The sequence below is a fragment of the Anoplolepis gracilipes genome, unplaced genomic scaffold (assembly GCF_047496725.1).
Source record: "Anoplolepis gracilipes unplaced genomic scaffold, ASM4749672v1 Contig18, whole genome shotgun sequence".
NCBI classification, from domain to species: Eukaryota; Metazoa; Arthropoda; class Insecta; order Hymenoptera; family Formicidae; genus Anoplolepis; species Anoplolepis gracilipes.
In genome coordinates this window covers 976,305-998,686 of record NW_027328669.1, presented here as the reverse complement: position 1 = coordinate 998,686, position 22,382 = coordinate 976,305, and the positions used below count along the sequence as shown (strand labels likewise).

At 34.2% G+C, this 22,382-nt stretch overlaps 1 pseudogene; it reads right to left on the bottom strand.

Annotated features, from left to right (window-relative positions):
• Positions 1-2,051: 2,051 nt before the first annotated feature.
• On the bottom strand, positions 2,052-4,521 carry LOC140675778 (uncharacterized; annotated as a pseudogene).
• Positions 4,522-22,382: the final 17,861 nt, after the last annotated feature.

Genomic DNA, 22,382 nt, shown 5'->3' with positions numbered 1-22,382 from the left:
TCCGGTTATGGTTTAATAAAACATCGAATAAGTGTTTCAGTTTCAGTTTCGGTTTCTTGACCCGTGAACAAAACCGAAACCGAAAAAATTACGGTTTTTTAAAACTTTTTTTCGGTTATAGTTACTTGTACGGAAAGAGTTTGAAGTGTAATGATAAATTTAATAAAATGACTTTTTTTATTTAAGAGAGAGAAAGATATTGAGAAAGAAAAGAGAGAGAGAGATTAAAAAAGAAAAATTGAGAAAAAAGAGAAAGAGAGAAAGAGATATTGAGAATGAGAGTGAGGGAGGAAAAACTGAAAGAGAGTAAAATAGAAAAAAAACGGGATATTTTGTATATTCGCATATTAATTTTTTAATTATGCAAAGAAAGTATTACGTATAATTGTTTATAAAAATAATATATATATTTATATACATATATGTATACATACATATATATATTATGTATGATTTATACAGGGTGTCCGGTTGCGATCGTCCCATAGCTCAAGAGCAGATAGAGCAGATCAAACTGAACATAAAAGTCCTCTACCATTTTGCGATTTGTGCAATAATTATTAAACTATTAATTAAAAACGCTCAGTGTGTGAGCGTGCGCTGTATATAGCATTCAGCATATGCTAAGCGTTTTTAATTAATATTTTAATAATTATTGCGAAAATCACAAAATGGTACAGGACATTTATGTTCAGTTTAACTTGCTCTATCAGCTTTAGAGAGATGGGGCGATTATTACCGGACACTTTGTATATATATATAATATCGTTCGCTGAGCGTTTTTAATTAATAGTTTAATAATTATTGCGCAAATCGCAAAATGGTAAAGGACTTTTATGTTTAGTTTGACCTACTCTATCTGCCCTTGAGCTATAGGGCGGTCGTGACCGGACATCCTGTATGTATATATACAGGGTGTCTCAGAATGACCGTATCACCTCTCGAGTGCAGGTAGAGCGGGTTAAATGGAGTAGAAAAGTCCTGTACCATTTTGCGATTTGCGGAATAATTATTGAGAAATTAATTTACAAAGATCGGCAAATCCGGCGCGAGTATCAGGCCGCTGCAAAAAAATGGCGAGAAGGACGATCCTAAGGACGGTCGCTAAGCGCGCGCGGCGTAAATTGGCGCCATTGCCTCGCGGTTACTAGGGGTATAGACGAGAAGCATTGATAAGAACAATAGATTAGCGATTATTATTTAACGACCGGCCTAGCGGTGGGCCGTCTTTCTCGCCATCTTTTTTGTGGTCACCCGAGAGGTGATACGGTCATTTTGAGACATCCTGTATATATATAAATATATATATATACTTTTATTTACTTTTTTCACGCACGCGCGTGCATGCGTATACGTGTGCGTGTGCGCGCGCGCGCGCGCGTGTGTGTGTGTGTGTGTGTGTGTGTGTGTGTATACATATATATACGTAAAATAAAATAGTAATTTTTTAAAAAGTATAACACAATTACTTTTCTATCCATTGTATCATGTGTTTTATTTATTTATTGATTATTATTAATGACAGGGAATTCACAGCCATATTCGACATAACTTTAATGTAGATAAAATACTTTTAAAATAAAATATTTTTATAAACGCTTATTTCAAGAATAGATAAAAATGCTACAAAATCAAGATCTATGAAATAAAAATCGGCTATTTAACAACCTTGGAAAAGAGAATGGAGCTATTTTGGTCTTCCTGGTGTGAACGGAGCTATTGATTGTACCCATGTAAGATTACTCGATACAATAAACGTTTATAAACTTATAACATAAATATTTTTAAAAGAAAACAAAATAATATTCTCTTTTTGCAGTACTTAATTGCTACTTAAAATTTTAAATTTATAAAACAAATATTTTTAAAGGAACACAAAATTATTGTCTCTTTGCAGTACTGAATATTTTAAATATAAACATTTATAAAAAAAAACAAAATTATTCTTTTCTGTAGAACTTATCACTTAACATTTTAAATTTATAATATAAACATTTTTAAAAGAAAAAAATTCTCTCTTCTGGTAGGACTTACTATTATGACCATTTTTATTAATTTACTTTTTCTTTAAGTAAAAATTCAGATAATTCAGTGGCAGCAGTAGCTGCACGAATTTCTAAGGCATACTTTTCTTTGAGATAATCTAGTTCCAGTTTTTGTATTGCTTCTTGATGTTGTAGCTTTAAATTTGCTACATTTTGCTCCTGTTGAATGATATGTTTGATGCGTTCTATTTTTAATGAATTCTCATCAACATTTTTTTTATTTTCTTGTCTTTTTATTTTATTTTTTGATAAGAGTGCTACAGTATAAAAACAATATTTATCATTAAAGTTATTATAATTGACATGCAGATATAATGATGCAAATATAACATATTTTACCAATGTCATTTATGTTTTCTGATAAATGTTTTCTTGATGCATTTTTGGATGTAGATGCATGATATTGCACGTTAGATATTGCACGTTTTGCGTCTAATATTAGATTTTTTGTTTTCTCATTGTCAGTATCATCGCTCTCACTATTTGACTCTGTAACATTCAATTGCAATTATTGTTTTCAATTATAAATATAATCTACAATTAATAGAAAATATCAGTGAAATTAATCATTAAATTTTTTATATCAATCTTATTATTAATAAAAATGACTTTTTCGGAGTTATCATAGACGGAAGATTCATTATTTTCAATCAATAATTCTTAATATATACCTACATTTATAATTGCTTATCTTTTTATCAATTTTTTTATTGGATTTATATAAGTAGATATTCTATACTTTATAAAAAAATTAATTGACACAATGAGAAATACATTGATAAAATTTACCGGTATATTTGCTGTTAGGTATTGCACGTTTTGTATCTAACATTAGATTTTTTGTTTTTTCAGTATCACTCTCACTACTTGAGTCTGTAACATATTCAATTGCTATTATTATTTTCAATTATAAATATAACTTACAAATTTATTAATAGCAAATATCAGGAAAATTAATCATTAAACCTTTTATCTCATTATTAATGATAATGACTTTGGAATTATCAAAAATGGAAGATTCATTTCTAATTAATAATTGTTCAGGATTACAATCGTCATTAAAAATTCTCTGTTTTCGTTCTAAAAAAATATGTTATTTGTTACTTTTCTATTTTTTTATTATTATAAAAATATAAATAAAAGAATATAGATATTAATAAAAGAAAGATGTAAATACCTTGTGATATTTCATCTGATACATTTGATGAAAATACTGTCGGTGCTATTGTCATCAAATTAGGTGTTATAGCAGCAATATCGGGATCAATTTCAGCAGCTGAAGGTTCAGAACTACCACCTGTTGATAATCGCGTTTTTCATGCGTAAGGGCATCTCTCTGAGCATCTATTTGAGATTACTCCATAATTTTTTAAGTTGCTGAACACTTCTCTGTAATAATTTATCTAATTATTAAAATAAAATCTAACCTAAATAAAATTATTTTTTCAAATATTATATTAAATATTATCACATACAATTGACATGTATATATTTTAGATAATTAACACAGCTAATTGAAAAAGATATGCAGATTGCTTATTTTGCTTGTAATAATAGATGATATATTATATGCATCACAAATTTGATTCTATGCTTCTTCTTTATCTTTTAATGTCGTAACATCACTTTTTTTCTTTTAATAATATATAAGTATTTTGTTGAAATTCGTACAAAAAATTTTTTTTCCGTATCGGTATAATGTTTCTTACTTGCTATTATTTTTGTTTTTTTATCACTTTTCTTGCCACGTTTCTCTCTCTTTCTCTTTCTTTCTCTTTTAAAATTTTTACTTATTATTTCAAACAATATACGAGAATTTGATCCACAAATTATAAAACTTGTAGACGTACGACGTGTAGAATTTTTTAAATATTTGAATTTCATTGGCTAATACACTAGAGAAATTCCGAAGATTGCCGAACATAAAGTAAGATCGTCTTAATTGCTTACTTTATTAAGAAAATCTTAAGCAAAAAAAGTACTAATTTCTTTATCAATTATCCTATTTAAAAACTGTAAATACATGGGACCTTAAGTCGAGTTTACATAAATAAGACAAACTTAATCAAGAAAAACTTAAAATAATGCTTCAACTCGGACTATGAATACCGCCCTATTTGACATGTTGCGCGCCCTGAATCTGGTTTCTCTGCAACAAGTTCACGCCGTGAACTTCACGGCTCGTTATTTGTGCGCGAGTGCTCTCGCGTTTCGCATCAAAAGTTACTTCCAGAGAGCAGCGCAAGTATGAACAAACGTAAGTATATAAATAAATATAAATCGCTCTAAAGAGAGAGAAAGAGAGAGAGAGAGAGATATTTATACGGAATATCTTTTATTATAAACAATTTTCTTTCTTAGCAAAAAGCGAACGAGTGACGAAAACGACGTCTTTGAATATGCCGCCATCGGCAACGTGCCCTGGGTGCATCATCTTTGACAACATGTTTATGGAATGTGCTACCATCTGCACCATTTTCGAGTACATTTTTGATGGTAGCATCAAGGCCAACGTGCTCGAACACAATTCTATTGTCAGCAGGATACGCCGTCAACGATAGCATCAAGGGCGAGGATAACCTCGATCTTGATGCCACCGACACCATCAATGAGGGCAACGCTGGATACAGCAACAACAAGTAGGACGGCATTCAGTGGCGCCGGAAAGAAGACAAAAAGAAAATGACGATAGAGTTGTCGAAAAGGTAAATATTTATATTTATGTTTACATATGTATTTGTTGCCGTTTTCTACTGGAAAAACTGCTACAGTAATATTTAGTGCTGTCCTTTTAATAAAAAAATAAATAATTATTAAAATTAAAATTATTTCAAATAGTAAATAAATACTTTAATGATCAAAAGTTGTTCCGGATCGCCGGCCATCAGACGCTGCAATCAGCTAATTGCTACACGCGATATGTCCGACGGCCGGCGATCCGAAACAACTTTGGTATATGGGGCATTCTTTATGAAGTGATCCACCCCAAATTATCAAAGTGTTCCGATCACGCTGAAATTTACACAAATTGTAGTTCTATCAAAAGTAAAATCATTGCCCAAATATTTTGGCCTATGACCAACGGGTTCTCTATTTACAGGGGCTCGAATTTTTATCATTTGGGCCGTCATGTCTAACTTCAAACGTTGATAAATTCTAGTAGACTATTTCGATTTTTCAAAAAATAGTAGTGATTTCAAAAGGTCTTTTTACGCCCTTTAATCTGGTAGAATTAATTTTTTTTTAAATGAAAATTTATTCAAGATTTTTTAAAAATAAAACAAAAATCGTTTTTTTCTCAAATTTGGACATCTTCGATTTTTTTTGAAAATATTTTTTAAAAAAGTAGAAATCTTCGCCTTTAAAGTGAGGCCAGGATCAAGATGGGCAGACTTTTAGTTTTCGAGATATAGTCTGTTTTAGGACCGAGTGCGGCACTCTCGGTGCAGCTCGGGCGCTGTTGCAAGTGCGGACAGATGATTTGGTCAGTCCTATTGCTTGTGAACAGGCATCATATCTCTCTCATATATATATATATATACACTATATATTTTTAATGTCTAAATATCTGTTCATATATGTTCATATGATAATAATTATAGTCAAATATGCTACACGCATTATTAATGTCTATAGTAGTACGCTAGAATATAATTTAATTTATTCTAATAATCAAATCTTTTAATTTATTCTACTTATTCTATTTTGAGATATTAATTTTTGATTTGAGAAATCTATTATTATCAAACCGAAAATTAAAAATATTTAACAGAAATATCATATTATACATATTATACATATATAAAATCACATTTTAGAAAACTTTACGCAATTAGAGAAAAAAGACAATTGTTGTTCGATGCTACTCGAAGTCTTTATGTGAAAAATAACTATATATTTATTATTATTATACTCTATTTTTGAGTATGATACTCAATTTTTGATTAAACAATCGTATATGCTTATAACTTTTACACAATAAATTTCAGAAACTTAATCTCCTCTTTCGGAAGTTAAAATACTATTATTTTCTTTTTAAGGACTATATATAAATATAAAATCGATATTGTGTAACTTATTTTCATATTTTGATATGTTAATTATAAGTATTGTACATACCTTTTGTAAAATGTCCAACGTTCGAGGCAAAATAATGTTATTGCGATACCCGCGTGGTCAGTGATATCAGAAAATAGATAGACACACAAAAACCGCATATATGTGCTGCGCAAAGCGCTCTGCGCGATAGCATAACATATAGTTAGCTCAGAAATTTTGCATTTATAATATTGCAAAATATTACATTGCAGAAACATTTTAAATGTAAGGTTTCAATCAAGATAATTGTAAAAATATTACGATTGTAATATTTAAAAAAAGATGGTCTCAGAGATATTACAAATGTGATGATACACAATTGAGACATTAAAACGTCTTTGCAATATAACTACAACATAACTAAAACTTATTGTGCTATCAGGGAAGTATTGTGTATGTGTTTGTGCATGTGAATTATTAATAATTGCTGTATCGCTGTTTGTATATTCCAGGATTCTTTTTATATCCTTAATATCTTCTTTTGTAGTTCCAGCGGTGATATTTGACGCAGATACAGCCTTTTTCTTTACTGGAGCTTCATCTGATAATGAAGTGGTCCGTGTTTACTACCTATACGCTTTGGTCGCTGTTCCATCTGTGTAAGTAAAAATGTGTCTATTAATTGATAACAATATTATCTTATAATACGTAACTGATAATATATTTTACACTGTTAAGAGATGCAAAAGTTGTTTTTACGTTTTCCCGTCTTTAAAAAAAGGCAGAGTTCTTAACTATAAGAAAAGTCGAATAATTATAATAATAATAATAATTTTATTGTGAATGTAATTATAGAAACAATGGTTTAAAATTAATAAGCAGAAAAATTTCATAGAGTAGAATGAGAAATAGTATAAATATTGTTATTATGGCCATTATTTCAGACGCAGGCATAATATAAATATTCGGTAAAGTAGATTATAATTTAACAATATCATATTTTACATTTGCAAATTATCTCAGTAATTTTCTCTCACAGATTCTTCGCAGATATTCTTCAATAATGCTGTTACGACAGTTGCATTCAGAATGTTTTTGGTAGTTAGGTTAAGTTTTACGTAGTGGCAATCAGAGAGAAGATAGAATAGAGCGCGGGAGCCATAGGTAATCGTGTAAGTGGAAACATCAGACGATTAGAAAGAGACAAAATCAAGTAACCTGGCTGTATTGTCTATTCGTGTGTGCGTAATGCGCAGTTTTTGATATTTTAGAGCGGATCCAAACGCAGACTCAGACTCAGACTACCCAAAGAGATGAAGAGGACAGAGCCAGAGAGATATAAAGTTTGTTTTTTATTGTTCCACTGATAGCAAATTCGATCATCCGCACTACACCACACTAGTGCATACTAAAGACTGCTATACATTAAGATATCTAAATAAAAAGGAATCATATAAACATTTTAAGTAATTAAAATTCAATCATGATATATTTGTCCGTCATTTTTTGTAGTATTATTTTTCATCAAAGTGTTTATATATTATGTCATTATCTTACATACTTCATATATAGCAACCTTTAATATGCATTAGTGTGGTGTAGTGCGGATGATCGAATTCGCTGAGTTCATACTGCACTGCACTGAACAGGACTAGTGCAAGCAAGAACAAGTTATTTGTGTGAGCAATAAAGAATTTGTTTCAGTGCAATAATCAACATGACGATGATGTTGCATGATTTATTCGATTCTTAATAAAAATAAAATAAAAATAGAATAAAAAAAATAAATAAAATAAAACAAAATAAATATATAAATAAAATAATAATAATAACAATAAAATAAAATAAATATATAAATATACAGGGTGTCTGGTAATAATCGCCCCACCTCTCTAGGACAGATAGAGCAGGTCAAATTGAACATAAAAGTCCTGTACCATTTTGCAATTTGCGCAATAATTATTAAACTATTAATTAAAAACGCTCAGCGAACGATATTATCTATATATACAAAGTGTCCGGTAATAATCGCCTCACCTCTCTAGGGTTGATAGAGCAGGTCAAACTGAACATAAAAGTCCTCTATTATTTTGCAATTTGCGCAATAATTATTAAAATATTAATTAAAAACGCTTAGCGTATGAGCGCGCGCCGTATATAGTACTCAGCATATGTTTTAAATTAATAGTTTAATAATTATTGCGCAAATTGCAAAATGATACAGGACTTTTATGTTCAATTTGACCTGCTCTATCTGCCCTAGAGAGGTGGGGCGGTAATTACCGGACACCCTGTATAAATAAAATAAAAATAAAATAGAAGAATCCAAGTACAATGAAATATATAAAAATATAATAACGAAGGAAATAAATAAATAAATAAATAATAAAATATAAACAAAATTTTATGCAATAACTACAATAGCTTAATAGATTATTTTATATTTACAAACAATAAGTTAACTACTTAAATAGATTACTCTCTCTCTTTTTTTAATATTTAACAAGTTACTTTAATATTTAATAAGTTAATTTAATACTTTGTTACGTTTTGTAGACTTCACGATTCTTTCTTTTCGAAAGGAATGCATAAACATATAGAGACAGTGATTCTAAGAACGCTCTACGGCAAAATATCAAACCGTGAGAGCTGTCACTTTAGTCACACTCCAGGAATATTACGTTACGTGGACGATAAAATTTTTAACAAACCTCCGTAAGGCGAAACCAACTCTAAATAAGACAACCAAAGAAATCTTAGAAATCGAATAGAGCATAAACACTTGAACTGCTCTCTAAACTCTAAAAGAATTTTAAATAAAACAGAGTCACCGTAACTCGAAACAGTTGTTTAGAACTGCAATCGAAAATTTGAAACGGCGACGAAAACTTAAGAAGCATTCGATAAGAGAGCTCGCCTGACGGACCACCTAAAGTGACAGTTGTTTATAATAAATTTCTAAATAGCGATAAGCGACTCTGACGGTACCAAACTCCTCATTGGCCAAACGGAAAAATCTCTTGAACCAATAGAGAAGAATTTTTTGAGACTCGAAGTCGAAAGAAACACCTCTCTATGTATATGGAGGCGTTAATTAAAATTCTAATTCGTCCAATTGTTCAATAAAGAGAAGGTACTAATTCTAGCATTTAATGCGAGGAACAATGCGTCACGACATCACTACCAGAGAAGCCAGATTCAGGGCGCGCAACATGCCAAATAGAGGAGATACGTCGGTAGAAGGGATGATGCACACAAGCGCGAACCGCGTATGTGAGTCCTCGGAGATTCGGTTAGCTTCGGATAATTGAAAAGAACAGATGTACTGTTTTCTGTCTTTTTTCTACCAAGCCGACGATGAAAACGACGGCAATGCTGCTCTATTCTGCTGTTCGCTTCTCGATTCTTCATACGCGCAACAGTTAATAGGGCGAAATGCTTTCTCAAGAATTATTTAAAAAATGATTAATAATATGTAGAACATTAAAATTATAACTATAAATTATAAATTATGTCATTAAATTAAAATTAAATTAAATTAAATTTGAAATTAATATTAATATTAATATTTTTAATAAATTATTCAACTGTTAAATTGATTAAATATTTAATTCTATACATAAAAATTTAATAATTAAATAATTATAAATAATTTAATATTAAAAATATTAAATAATAATAATAATATTAATATTATATATAATTTTATTTAATTTTAATTTTAATAATTTAATTTATAAATAATTTTATAAAAGAGACTATAAATCTCGGAAAAGCATTTAACACTCACGCATATTAAGAACCAAGCCGCGTTGTACTAAAAAAAAATAATAATAGTAACAAATATATTAGTAATAAGAAACTATCTATTTATAGAAAATATAATATAATAGCGATTACATATTTAATTTAATTGTACTTTTTTATACGCGTATATGTTTGTAACACAATACGACACATAAACATATACTCATCACACGTATCGTTTTGACAATATTAAAATAACAAATGATGGTGAGTTTCTACATCACCCGTGAGGTATCACCAATGGCGCGTTTTTTTTAAATCTTCGCTTGGAGCCCTGTTATACCACATTATATTATGTTGCATTATACTATGTTGCATACGAATGTCGTACAGACAAGATATCTTTTACACACCTGTTTTTGCAAATGTGTTTTTTTAATTTGTAAAAAAACTTTAATTTTTAATTAATTTCCTATTTTTCTTCGACTTGTAAAGGTTTTTTTATAAATAAAAAAAATTCGAATTAGAGAGGTTTTTCGAGGTTCAGTTTCGAGTTATCGAGGTATATAATTTTATATAATTATTTCAACTGTATTTAAATTTGTTTTATTTATTTTTGTTGTAAAGACTATACTAAACGATGAAAATAAACATGAGCAAATGATAACCTAGTTTGGTACTTAGAACGTAAATAAAACAAAGATTTTTTAAAAGAAGTCTAGTGTACTGTGCTAAGTTGTCATGTGTATACTTGCTCATGTGTATACTTGGTATTAGTGTCAGTGTCGGTGTCAAACAGTCTCGCCAGCAAATCAATTGTAAGATTATTATTTTAATTTTAATTTTAATTATATATATATATAGCAGGTAATGTAAGTAGAACGACCAAACTAGCCAATAATATCTTTATATTAAAACGACGTTTCGACCATTTGGTTGTGGTCCTTTTCAAGTTTAACTACAATGAATAACAAATAAATTATAAATTGAATCAAGACGGTAAACGCAGTAAATCAATCAAAATCCAAATAAATTTAGTACATACATTCGAGTGAACAAAGATGTATATCAATGTGTTGTACAAGTAGCAGTTAATTAAACATATTGATTTGACGAACCAACAAGTGACGGAACACATCTTGTCAAAACTAATGTCGAAACTAAACTGTCGATTTTTTAAAAAACATTTTAGACGACCTTTATAATCTTGTCATAAATATTATGTAGGTTTTCTGTGTCTTTTTGTAAGTTTATTGTGTTGTTGTTAAATTTCTTGATAAAAAACATTTCTACTATTTCTCTCTTTTTTATAAATTTCTCGTTATGTAAAATCTCTGGGCTATTCCACTCAAAGTCATGTCCGAATTCCGATCTATGCTTACTAATTACGGATTAACACGAAGGATGTAATTTGATATTTTTACAATGTTCGTTAAGCCTTGTGCGCAAATGTCTTTTTGTTTGCCCTATGTAAAACACATCACAATCTCTACAACGAATTTTATATATGACATTAGTTCTATTATCAATATTTAACATATCTTTGCCACGTCTGATTAATGTGTTAAGCTTATTCGTTACTGTCGACGCTACACTCAAACCCGTGTCTTGTATTGATCGGCGCAAACATGAACTAAAATCTTTAACAAAAGGTAGCAACATAAAAAAGTTTTTTAGTTGTAATTTATCGATAGATTCATCAGTGTTAGTGGTTTTACGATTCTTCAAAACATATATTCTTTTTTGTATGTGTCGCTCAACAAATTTTTCAGGGAAACAATTATTACGTAATGTTTTACGAACTATATTTATATTCTCTTTGTGGAATCTGACATCTGAGAGTAGTAAGGCTCTAAAAATTTCTTATGTAAGCTTCTAAAAGTTTCTTTATTTTTCTTTTTATTATATTTTATGATTATAAAAAGAGACTAATCTTTATCTTTCTTTCTAAATAAATAAAGATAAACTTACACTTAAGTCTCGTTTAAAGCCAAAATAATGTTGGTGCAAACGGGCCTTATTCTCATAATGTAAAATATAAAAGTATGTTCATTTTATTTTGCATTATATTAATATTAATTTATTTCTTTCATTTAGGAATACTGTAATCGTCAATCATTTAGTGATAGTGACAACACAAGCTGTCAAGCTTCTACTAGCACAAGTCAATATAATAGTATGTGCTCATTATTCTCCAATGAAGGGTCAGCAAATATTATGTATAATGAGCAACTTAGTTCTGACTCGTTGCATTTAGTACAAGACGAGCATATAAATCTCATACAACATAATTGTCATGAATCTTCATCAATACATGAAAATCCATTTATTGAGCAAAATGATCAATAATCATTGTCAACATTAGAGCAGGTATATTAGTGTATATTATTTTTTACAAAAACTATAAACTTTTTTACAAAACATTTATTTATGGAATTGTATTTTTTAAATAATATATAAAAGCATTGTAAATATTTGAAATTATTTCTACATATGTATAATTCTTTATTTAGAATTTGTACAAATAGTTAACATACATAAAAAAAGGTTTTTTTTAAAAAGTGTTTGAAAAACACTTATGGGAGTCATAAGTAATTAATAACATTTATTATATTATTTTCAAAATATATTGATAATTAACAAAATACGGAAGAACTAACTATTATGTTTTTCAATTTAATTAATTTTACTTTTGTATATGAAAGACATTAAAGTTCTTATTATTCTAAATAGAATATTTAATTTTTAATTTTTCAAATTATAAGTTTAAATTAGAAGTTAAATTATAAGTTTAAATTAGAATCTTTTAGTATATTTTTAAAAATATAAAATTTATTTTTTACAAACAGTAGATACAACTCAGATTTCAATAAATTATAGGAATCAATTGTACGATTTATCCGACTCTGAGGATGAAAATTTTTATGTAAGAATATACTTCTTTTACTTTATATGATTTCTCAATATGTTTGTAATTTGCATCAATTAGTAACACGTCAATTATTTTTATTTTTATTTTTTTTATAAATTTTAATCTTCACAAATTTTTATTATACCTTTTATACCAGACATTTTTGTATCAGCTTATATTAAAATATTGTATGTATTTAAAAGTCGTTTGAAGAATCTAATTGCAAGTAGAATTCTAATTCCTTTTTTTAATTGCAGATTGAAATTTTTTAAAATTTTACAGTTCAAAATACCGCTCCCAATATATTGACAGTTAATTTTTTTAAATATTATTTTTAATGCCAAAAATTATTTAATAATCTATTATTTTCAAAATGTTTATACTAATAAATTACTGAATAATGCATTAATGTTAAAAATATTACCGCGTTCTTATTTTCATAATCATTTGTTAAACTCTATAATAATAAACATAATTATCTACAGGATTCATGGATCTACGATGCACATGAAGAATTACTTCAATCTAGCGATGAAGAAGATGACAGCAATAATATTCTTGAAGTTAACTCTGAAGATGGCAATAGGGAAAATAATATTGAATCTAGTAAATTAATAGAAATGTTACAAAAAGAAGAAGCTAATGAAACTATAAATGCTCAAGTAGTAGGTAGTAAAGCTGAAATAATTCTTGCAGTTTTGAAATACGGACTTATATATTGTTTACCGTAAAGTACATTAGCTGATCTTTTTAAAATGTTGAATTGTTTTTTCAATTTTTGTTAATCTGCCGATCTACACCGAAAAACCGCGATATCACAAAAACGGCGGAATGGGCGGGAGTCCATAATGATAAGATAGCATATAATTATACGGGACGTGATGTGTGAAGAAGCAAAATCTGTTCGCGCAGATTCTGCATCGAGAGATCGCCAAGCGTGCAATAATATGATAGATCACGAGTGTGTGATTAAACCTGACCCGCTGACAATTAAACAATGTTATTATCAATGTTTTTCTTCTTTGTTAAAGATTAATGGTTATGCGCTTTATAAAAAATGGAAAAGAATGAAATATAACCGCTGGTATAAATAAACACGAGACGTAAAATCCATTTTAGATAACTTGTTATCTTATTGTTAGAGATGCAGATATGCATTATACTTGTTATTATGTTGGACTAATTATTGAGATTTGGAAAGTACTAATGTTGATTTATGGAATCTGACAAACGAATGAGAAATTTATGAAGGCGGAATTATATTGTTAAACAATGCATATAAAGGTTCTTGATATTTCTCGAAATCTTCGGTTTCCGAAATAAAAGTTGACTTCATCTAACGTCTCTCTGTCACGCATAAATTTTTTCATGTAACTTTCAACTTATAATTTTAATTTTTAATTTTTACCTAAAATTTTAATTTTTGTTGTTTGTACTTCTGTTTTTATACTTTTTTTTAAATTATAAAATGATTCGATCAGATAATTCGCATGCTTTAACAACAGAAGGGGATTTTATTCGCATTGTGAACTTTATTATCGATGTACTAACCAGAAAAGAGTATATCATCTGTCATTTAGTAAACACAGAAGATGTTTTTAATAACAATTCTTTACCATTGAAAAAAGTTGTAAATATTTCTGATAATTTAATTGTAAAAGATACCAACAGCATTGAAAGAATTTGCGTTTTTATGAAGATAGATGACATGATGTATATATGCCCAGTGCCAAATTTGTATTTTTATTAATAATTTTTTACTTATAAATGATAATTATAATGTTATAAATAAATGGTAATTATAAAAATGATGTTAATTTCTATAAAGTAAATTAAGTAATTGATTATGTTATTTTTTTACATAATATATAACGTAATATGTTACGTAAAATGTTTCTTTTTGGGATGGAATTACATAATTTTATTATGCGATTTAACTGGACGTTTTACAACTTAATACATTAATAATATGCAAAAAATGGTAGACCTTATTAATTCAATACCTTAATGTCTTCTAAAAAGAATGTCATGTAATTTCCCGTAATTTACGTGATTTTTCAAAATTACATGATTTTCTAAAATCATGTTATTTTTAAAAATCACGTATCGATTTGGAACAATCCGTTACGTGATTTAGTCTCGTCATTAATTACGTGATTTTGTTACGTGTTTTCATCATGTAATTTCGTGATGTGATTTTTTTCAGTAGGGATATAAACAATGTGACTCTATGTCATCCATGACTATGTCGGCCAAAATCGGGAATAATGGAGAACCCATTGGACTTCCAAAAATCTGTTCATAAAAAAGGCCATTAAAACTAAAACTGGTTGAGTCTAAAATCAGTTCAATTATATGTAAAAATTGCGGGAGAGTAAAGTTCGTGACGGAAGTAATGTCGTTCCACCGTTTTTTAATGGCACTCAAAACTAAATCTTTAGGGATATTCGTAAATAAGGAACTCACGTCCAATGAGATCATCAAATTCTTGTTATCGATAATTGTATCTTTGATCTTAGCAGAGAAGAACCAACCGTCTTTAATGTGTGAGGCTGGCTTTTTAATTGATCTATGTAATATGTCATGTATGTACGCGGAGACGTTATAAAGAGGACCACCAATAGACGAAACAATAACTTTTAAAGGAAAACCTGATTTATGGATCTTTGGTAGACCGTAACAACGAGGTAGATTACTGTTAGTGTACCTAAGATGTTTGTACGTTTTTTCATCAATCAATTCATTAGCCCCCCATGATTTTAATAGTGTATTTATCTTATTCGTAAGTGGTTTAATTGGATCTTTATTTATCTTTTTGTAGGTAGATTAATCATTCAACAACAATTCCATTTTTTGCAAATAATCCGTCCTATTCATTACCACGGTGGCCTGACCCTTGTCGGCCTTGGTGACTAAAATGTCTTTATTGTCAAATAAAAACCTTTTAGAACGTGAAAAAGCAATATGCCAAGAATATGCTTGTCGACATAACTCATATGTTTTTTCGAACTCAAGAATCTCTGGAGTGTATTGGCAACCGAAATTCTCGTTGTTTCTAACAAATCAGTGGGAATCTTATCTGAACAGAACTCAAAATTCTTGACAACATCTAATACTACTTTGACTCGATCATTACTGCGTAACGAATTTATGGGTAACGCAAAATTATCGCCTAAGCTTAGAAGCATGGATATATTATCGGGAACCGTCTTACCATTAATGTTCACAAGCGATTTAGATGTGTCAACATTTGAAAAAGGATCTTCTTTGAAATTATGTTTTAGTTTTAAATTGCTAATCTTTTTAATCGAATTATTCTTTGTTTTAAGGTCAAAAGATAAGATTCTTTGTTTATTAAGTTCGAAAAAGTTAGACAACAAGTCATGTGGTAAACAGTCAAAAAGTCCCTTCTCAATATCAATAATCTTTTTTGAAAGATATTTTAAATTAATGTTTACGTCTTCTATCTCGAAATTTAACAACGTATGTTAGTTTGTCAATATAAATTTATGAAACTTACGATTAATACTAATACTATGGAAAGTGATATCTATTGGTGGGCCTCTTTATAACGTCTCCGCGTACGTACATGACATATTACATAGATCAATTAAAAAGCCAGCCTCACACATTAAAGACGGTTAGTCCTTCTCTGCTAAGATCAAAGATACAATTATCGATAACAAGGATTTGATGATCTCATTGGTCGTGAGTTCCTTCTTTACGAATATCCCTAAAGATTTAGTTTTGAGTGCCATCAAAAAACGGTGGAACGACATTACTTCTGTCACGAACTTTACTCTCCCGCAATTCTTACATATAATTGAACTGATTTTAGACTCAACCAGTTTTAGTTTTAATGGCCTTTTTTATGAACAGATTTTTGGAAGTCCAATGGATTCTCCATTATTCCCGATTTTGGCCGACAAAGTCATGGATGACCTAGAGTCACATTGTTTACATTCTTGAAGTTTTAACGTCACCACCTATTATCGATATGTTGACGATATCTTCGCAGTAGTTCCGCGCATAAGCTTAGACGAAATAATAAAGACCTTTAATAATTTTCACCCCCGATTGAAGTTTACCGTTGAAATAGAACATAACAATTCCATTAGTTTTTTAAATACAACGATTATGCGTGTCGACAACACACTTATAACCAATTGGTTTAGGAAGCCTGGTCGGGAAGATACATTAACTTTCACTCTAACCACCCAACAAAGTACAAAATAAATACTATATATAATCTCGTTGATCATGCCTTACTACTCTCAGATGTCAGATTCCACAAAGAGAATATAAATATAGTTCGTAAAACATTACGTAATAATTGTTTCCCTGAAAAATTTGTTGAGCGACACATACAAAAAAGAATATATGTTTTGAAGAATCGTAAAACCACTAACACTGATGAATCTATCGATAAATTACAACTAAAAAACTTTTTTATGTTGCTACCTTTTGTTAAAGATTTTAGTTCATGTTTGCGCCGATCAATACAAGACACGGGTTTGAGTGTAGCGTCGACAGTAACGAATAAGCTTAACACATTGATCAGACGTGGCAAAGATATGTTAAATATTGATAATAGAACTAATGTCATATATAAAATTCGTTGTAGAGATTGTGATGCGTTTTACATAGGGCAAACAAAAAGACATTTGCGCACAAGGCTTAACGAACATTGTAAAAATATCAAATTGCATCCTTCGTGTTAATCCGTAATTAGTAAGCATAGATCGGAATTCGGACATGACTTTGAGTGGAATAGCCCAGAGATTTTACATAACGAGAAATTTATAAAAAAGAGAGAAATAGTAGAAATGTTTTTTATCAAGAAATTTAACAACAACACAATAAACTTACAAAAAGACACAGAAAACCTACATAATATTTATGACAAGATTATAAAGGTCGTCTAAAATGTTTTTTAAAAAATCGACAGTTTAGTTTCGACATTAGTTTTGACAAGACGTGTTCCGTCACTTGTTGGTTCGTCAAATCAATATGTTTAATTAACTGCTACTTGTACAACACATTGATATACATCTTTGTTCACTCGAATGTATGTACTAAATTTATTTGGATTTTGATTGATTTACTGCGTTTACCGTCTTGATTCAATTTATAATTTATTTGTTATTCATTGTAGTTAAACTTGAAAAGGACCACAACCAAATGGTCGAAACGTCGTTTTAATATAAAGATATTATTGGCTAGTTTGGTCGTTCTACTTACATTACCTGCTATTAATTGAGTACTAGCGATTGGAATTTAATAATTTGGTATATATATATATATATATATATTTCAATTTTATAAATATTATATATATATTATATATATATATATATAATTTTTCTTCTTTTTCTTCTGTCTTGCCATTTTTTAATTTGTAATAAAATGTGTGACAAAAATATAATATTAAAAAAACTTAAGCAAAAGTTTTGCAAAGCTTGGCTTAATGATGAAAGAACCAAATCGTGGATACAGAAAGTTTCTTTCGATAATTCTTTGTTTTATTGTATTGTGTGTAAAAAAATTTTTTCATGTCATTTGTCTGTTCTCAGACATGCAAATACTTTAAGTCATAAAAATAATATTAAATTTGATAATAATAATAATAATGATAATAATGATAATCATGATGATAATCATGATAATCATGATAAAAAACCTAAAACACAATACAAAAAAACATTTAGACATGAGTGGCTAGAAATTAAACAATATCAGTCATGGTTACGTAAAGTACTGTGACGACATGCCGTCACTAGCGGTTGCAGAGCCGAACACCCGCTCCGATATCACGACCCGGCGCCAATGGGCGCCCCCACTGCGCAAACTATCGCGCACGCCACTGGTATCCCCCACTCTCTCGAACGCAGCGAGAGGGAAGGCTCCCGGGTATATAAGCCCGACCGACCGACCAGATACCTGTCCTGATCCTGAATGCGGCCGGGCAAGAGCCTCAGAGTTAAGCTCCGAAACGAAGCCAGCAGCTAGATTCAATCCTCTCTCCAAGTTCCTGACCGATCCGGAAGAAGAATATTCTCTTCTTCTGCCGGGCGTTCCCGGTGACCGACTCCGTTCTCGCCCACGCGATCCGAAAGGAGGGTGTGCTCTCCTTCTGCCGGGTGTTCCCGGCGGCCGCGATCCCGACTGACCGTCGATCCGGGAGAAGGGTGTTCTCTTCTCTTGCCGGGTGTTCCCGGTGACCGACGACAGCGCGCCTGATCGCCGCCCCAGCGGCCCGCTTGCAAACACCCGCGCGGCGATAGTCGCATCATACGGCGACTCGCTCGCAACCCGCACCGTCTAGCTGGTAGGTACTCGTACCGTATTGCGACACGCTCGTGACCCGCGCCTAGTTTGTATATAACCGCATGTACCGCTCGCCTACCTTGTAGATAACCACATGTGCCGCTCGCCTAGCTTGTAAGAAACCGCGCAGCCCACTTGTAATACGCACCGTTATCACCCGCGCCGCTAACCGCTTGCGCCCATTCCGCTTGCCGACCACGTCCGCCTGCGCTCACACTCACATCCCCCGCACACTCACATACACACCTCACACGTACACAACTACATATTTATATAGCACACGACCCTACTACATGTAAATACGACCGCTAAATAAACGTTTGTCATATGAAAACCCGTTCTCGTCAATTGGAGTCTTCTCCTTCTCCCGAATCCTGGAACCGACCAGTTTGTCCGAGACGTCGGGAAAGGTGCACCGTTACATGGCGCCCGAACAGGGACCTGATCCGTGAAGACTCCAGTTCTCGTCAACCCCTAATGAGCGCGCGCATCAACTACCTGTCAAAGGAACAAGTCATACAATATCTAGACCACTACGGGGAGAACCCTTCGGGTACGTTCGACGAATTCCGGAAGAGACTGCGCCGACTCACCGCCCGTCACCCGGAATTACGACAGGCGCTCACCATACCCCACTCCGAGGAGGAGTCTTATGAGGACTTGAAGCCCCCCTGACGGCCTACCCGACCGCGCTAAGGCGCTGAACCAGATCCGAAAGTGAGGACTCCACTTCGAAGAAAAGGAACCGCTTACCTTCCTGGAACGAGTAGAGGTACTGCGCCTCGGCTACGGTTTTGCCGACGAGCAGATGCTGCTCGGGCTGCCAGAGATGCTTCGCTGCAGTACCCTTCTTAGGTACCGGAATAATTACCCGGGCTGGACGAGGTGGGCCGACTTCTTGCGAGCATTTCGCACACACTTCCTGCCGTCGGGGTATCACCGTCAACTAAAAAGGGAGGTTCATGGCCGCCTCCAACGCCCCAACGAACCCTTCCCGGAATATCTCACGGCCATGTTCACGACAATGCGAAGGGCCGGAGGCTTCACGGTGGAAGACCAGTTGGACCAGTTTTCTACGAAAACATAGATCCGGACATACAGTTACACATCTCCCGAGCGGGACTTGGGAATGAGTTGACCGCCAAGGTGGCCGAACTTGAACTCATCCGGCGGCGAAAGAAGAAACGCCGCCCGGACACCCAGACTACTGCCAAGTTCTCCGTCGCCGCCGCCACGTATAACCGAGAGAACTGCTGCTGGCGCTGCAAGCAGCGAGGACATACGCGTCGGGATTGCCAAAAGCCGGCTCGCAAGTTCTGTTCCCGGTGCGGCAAGAACGGGATGTTGTCGCGGGACTGCCACCCACCGAAGGGAAACGAAAACCGGGCCGGAGGCACCGCGGCCACCGCTCAGCCCGAATAGAGTACACGCCCCGGCCGCACATACTAGTCTAGATCCACGGACAACCGATTTGGGCACTAATCGACTCCGGCTCCGAGATCTCGCTCATTAGCCAGGAGACCGCCCGACGCTTGGGCGGCGAAGCGCCCCGGCCAAACATGAGCCCGGAGCAGATCTACCTAGCCGACGGGTCAGTGGTGACCGTCCAGGAAACGGTAGAGTTACCGCTCCAGCTGGCCAACAAACGTTTGAAACACTGGTTTCTTGTCCTCCCTACGCTGGACAACGAGCTCCTGGTTGGGATCGATCTGTGGGCCAAAATGGGGACCCACCTCGCGGCAGTCCCCACGCCTGCCGCCTCCGCGAGTCCCCGCCTTGGCGGTATCACCGCCGGACTAGCCGTCACCACCGCCGACGAAACCACTCAACTGAACGAGTCCGTAACAACGGAGCTTCAAAAATTCGAACACATTCGAGGACCTACCGACCGAACCGAACATCTCATCCGATTAAAACCCGGCCCGCCAATTAAGCAACGGTACTGACCCCGAAACCTCGTCCTGCAGGCAATTATCGACCAGGAGATCGAAAAAATTGAGCGCGAGGGAGTGATTGAACCCTCCACCAGTGCCTGGAGCTCCCCAATGGTCATTGTGCGCAAGAAGGATGGGAACCACCGATTCTGCATCGACTTCCGAAAACTAAACGCCGCCTCAGAAAAGGACTACCCGCTGCCTCACATCGCGGCCACCCTCGACAAGCTCCGGGGGGCTCGCTACTTGTCCACACTGGACCTCAAAAACGGACACTGACAGGTGCCATTGGCCCCGGAAAGCAGGCCCGCCACCGCATTCATCATTCCGGATCGGGGCTTGATGCAGTTCCGGGTTATGCCATTCGGCCTACATTCCACACCGACCACGTTCCAGCGACTCCTCGACAGCGTCCTGGGACCCGACCTCGAGCCCCACGTCCTCGTCTACCTAGACGACATCGTCGTCGCCAACCAAACCTTCGCCGACCACCTGCGCCACCTGGCGAAAATATTCCGCCGACTGCGGAACGCTGGCTTGAGGCTTAACGCCGAGAAATGCCAGTTCTGCCGAAACAGTTTACAATACCTGGGGCACATCGTGGATCGACACGGCATCCGGACCGACCCCGAGAAAGTAACCGCCATCCGCAACTGGCCCACGTCCACCATCGTCCGCAAGATCCGCCAGTTCCTCGGCATCGCCTCGTGGTATCGCCGGTTTATCGCCGACTTTTCAACAGTGGCAGCACCGCTCACTCGACTGACGCAAAAAGGGGCCAAATGGACATGGTCCGAGGGAGAGGAGACTGTATTCCAGCAGCTCAAACAGGCACTAACCACCGCACCAGTGCTAGCTTGCCCGGATTTTTCAAAGCCGTTCGTCCTGCAAACCGACGCCAGTGCCCAAGGGTTAGAAGCGGTACTGACCCAATACCATCAAGACGGCGAACAAGTCATCGCATATGCCAGCCGCACCCCCAACCAGGCCGAGAGGAATTACAGCGCCACCGAATTAGAATGCTTGGCCGTGGTCTGGGGCATCCGCCGAATGCGTGACTACCTGGAGGGATACCACTTTACCGTAGTAACGGATTACCAAGCCCTACGGTGGCTACAGCAACTCGAGTCTCCCAGCGGACGCCTGGGGCGGTGGTTGTTTGAGCTGCAGCAATTTGACTTCGAAATCCGTTACCGGAAGGGCAGCCTCAACCAGGTTGCCGACACCCTGTCTAACGGTCGATGCGATGCAGGGCCACCTGACCGGTAAGTGGTACCGCCGCCTATGGACCGCGGTCGAGGAGCGGCCCGGAGACTACCCCGATTACCGAATCCAGGACGGCCAACTGACACGACACCGGTTACACGACCTCGACTTCCG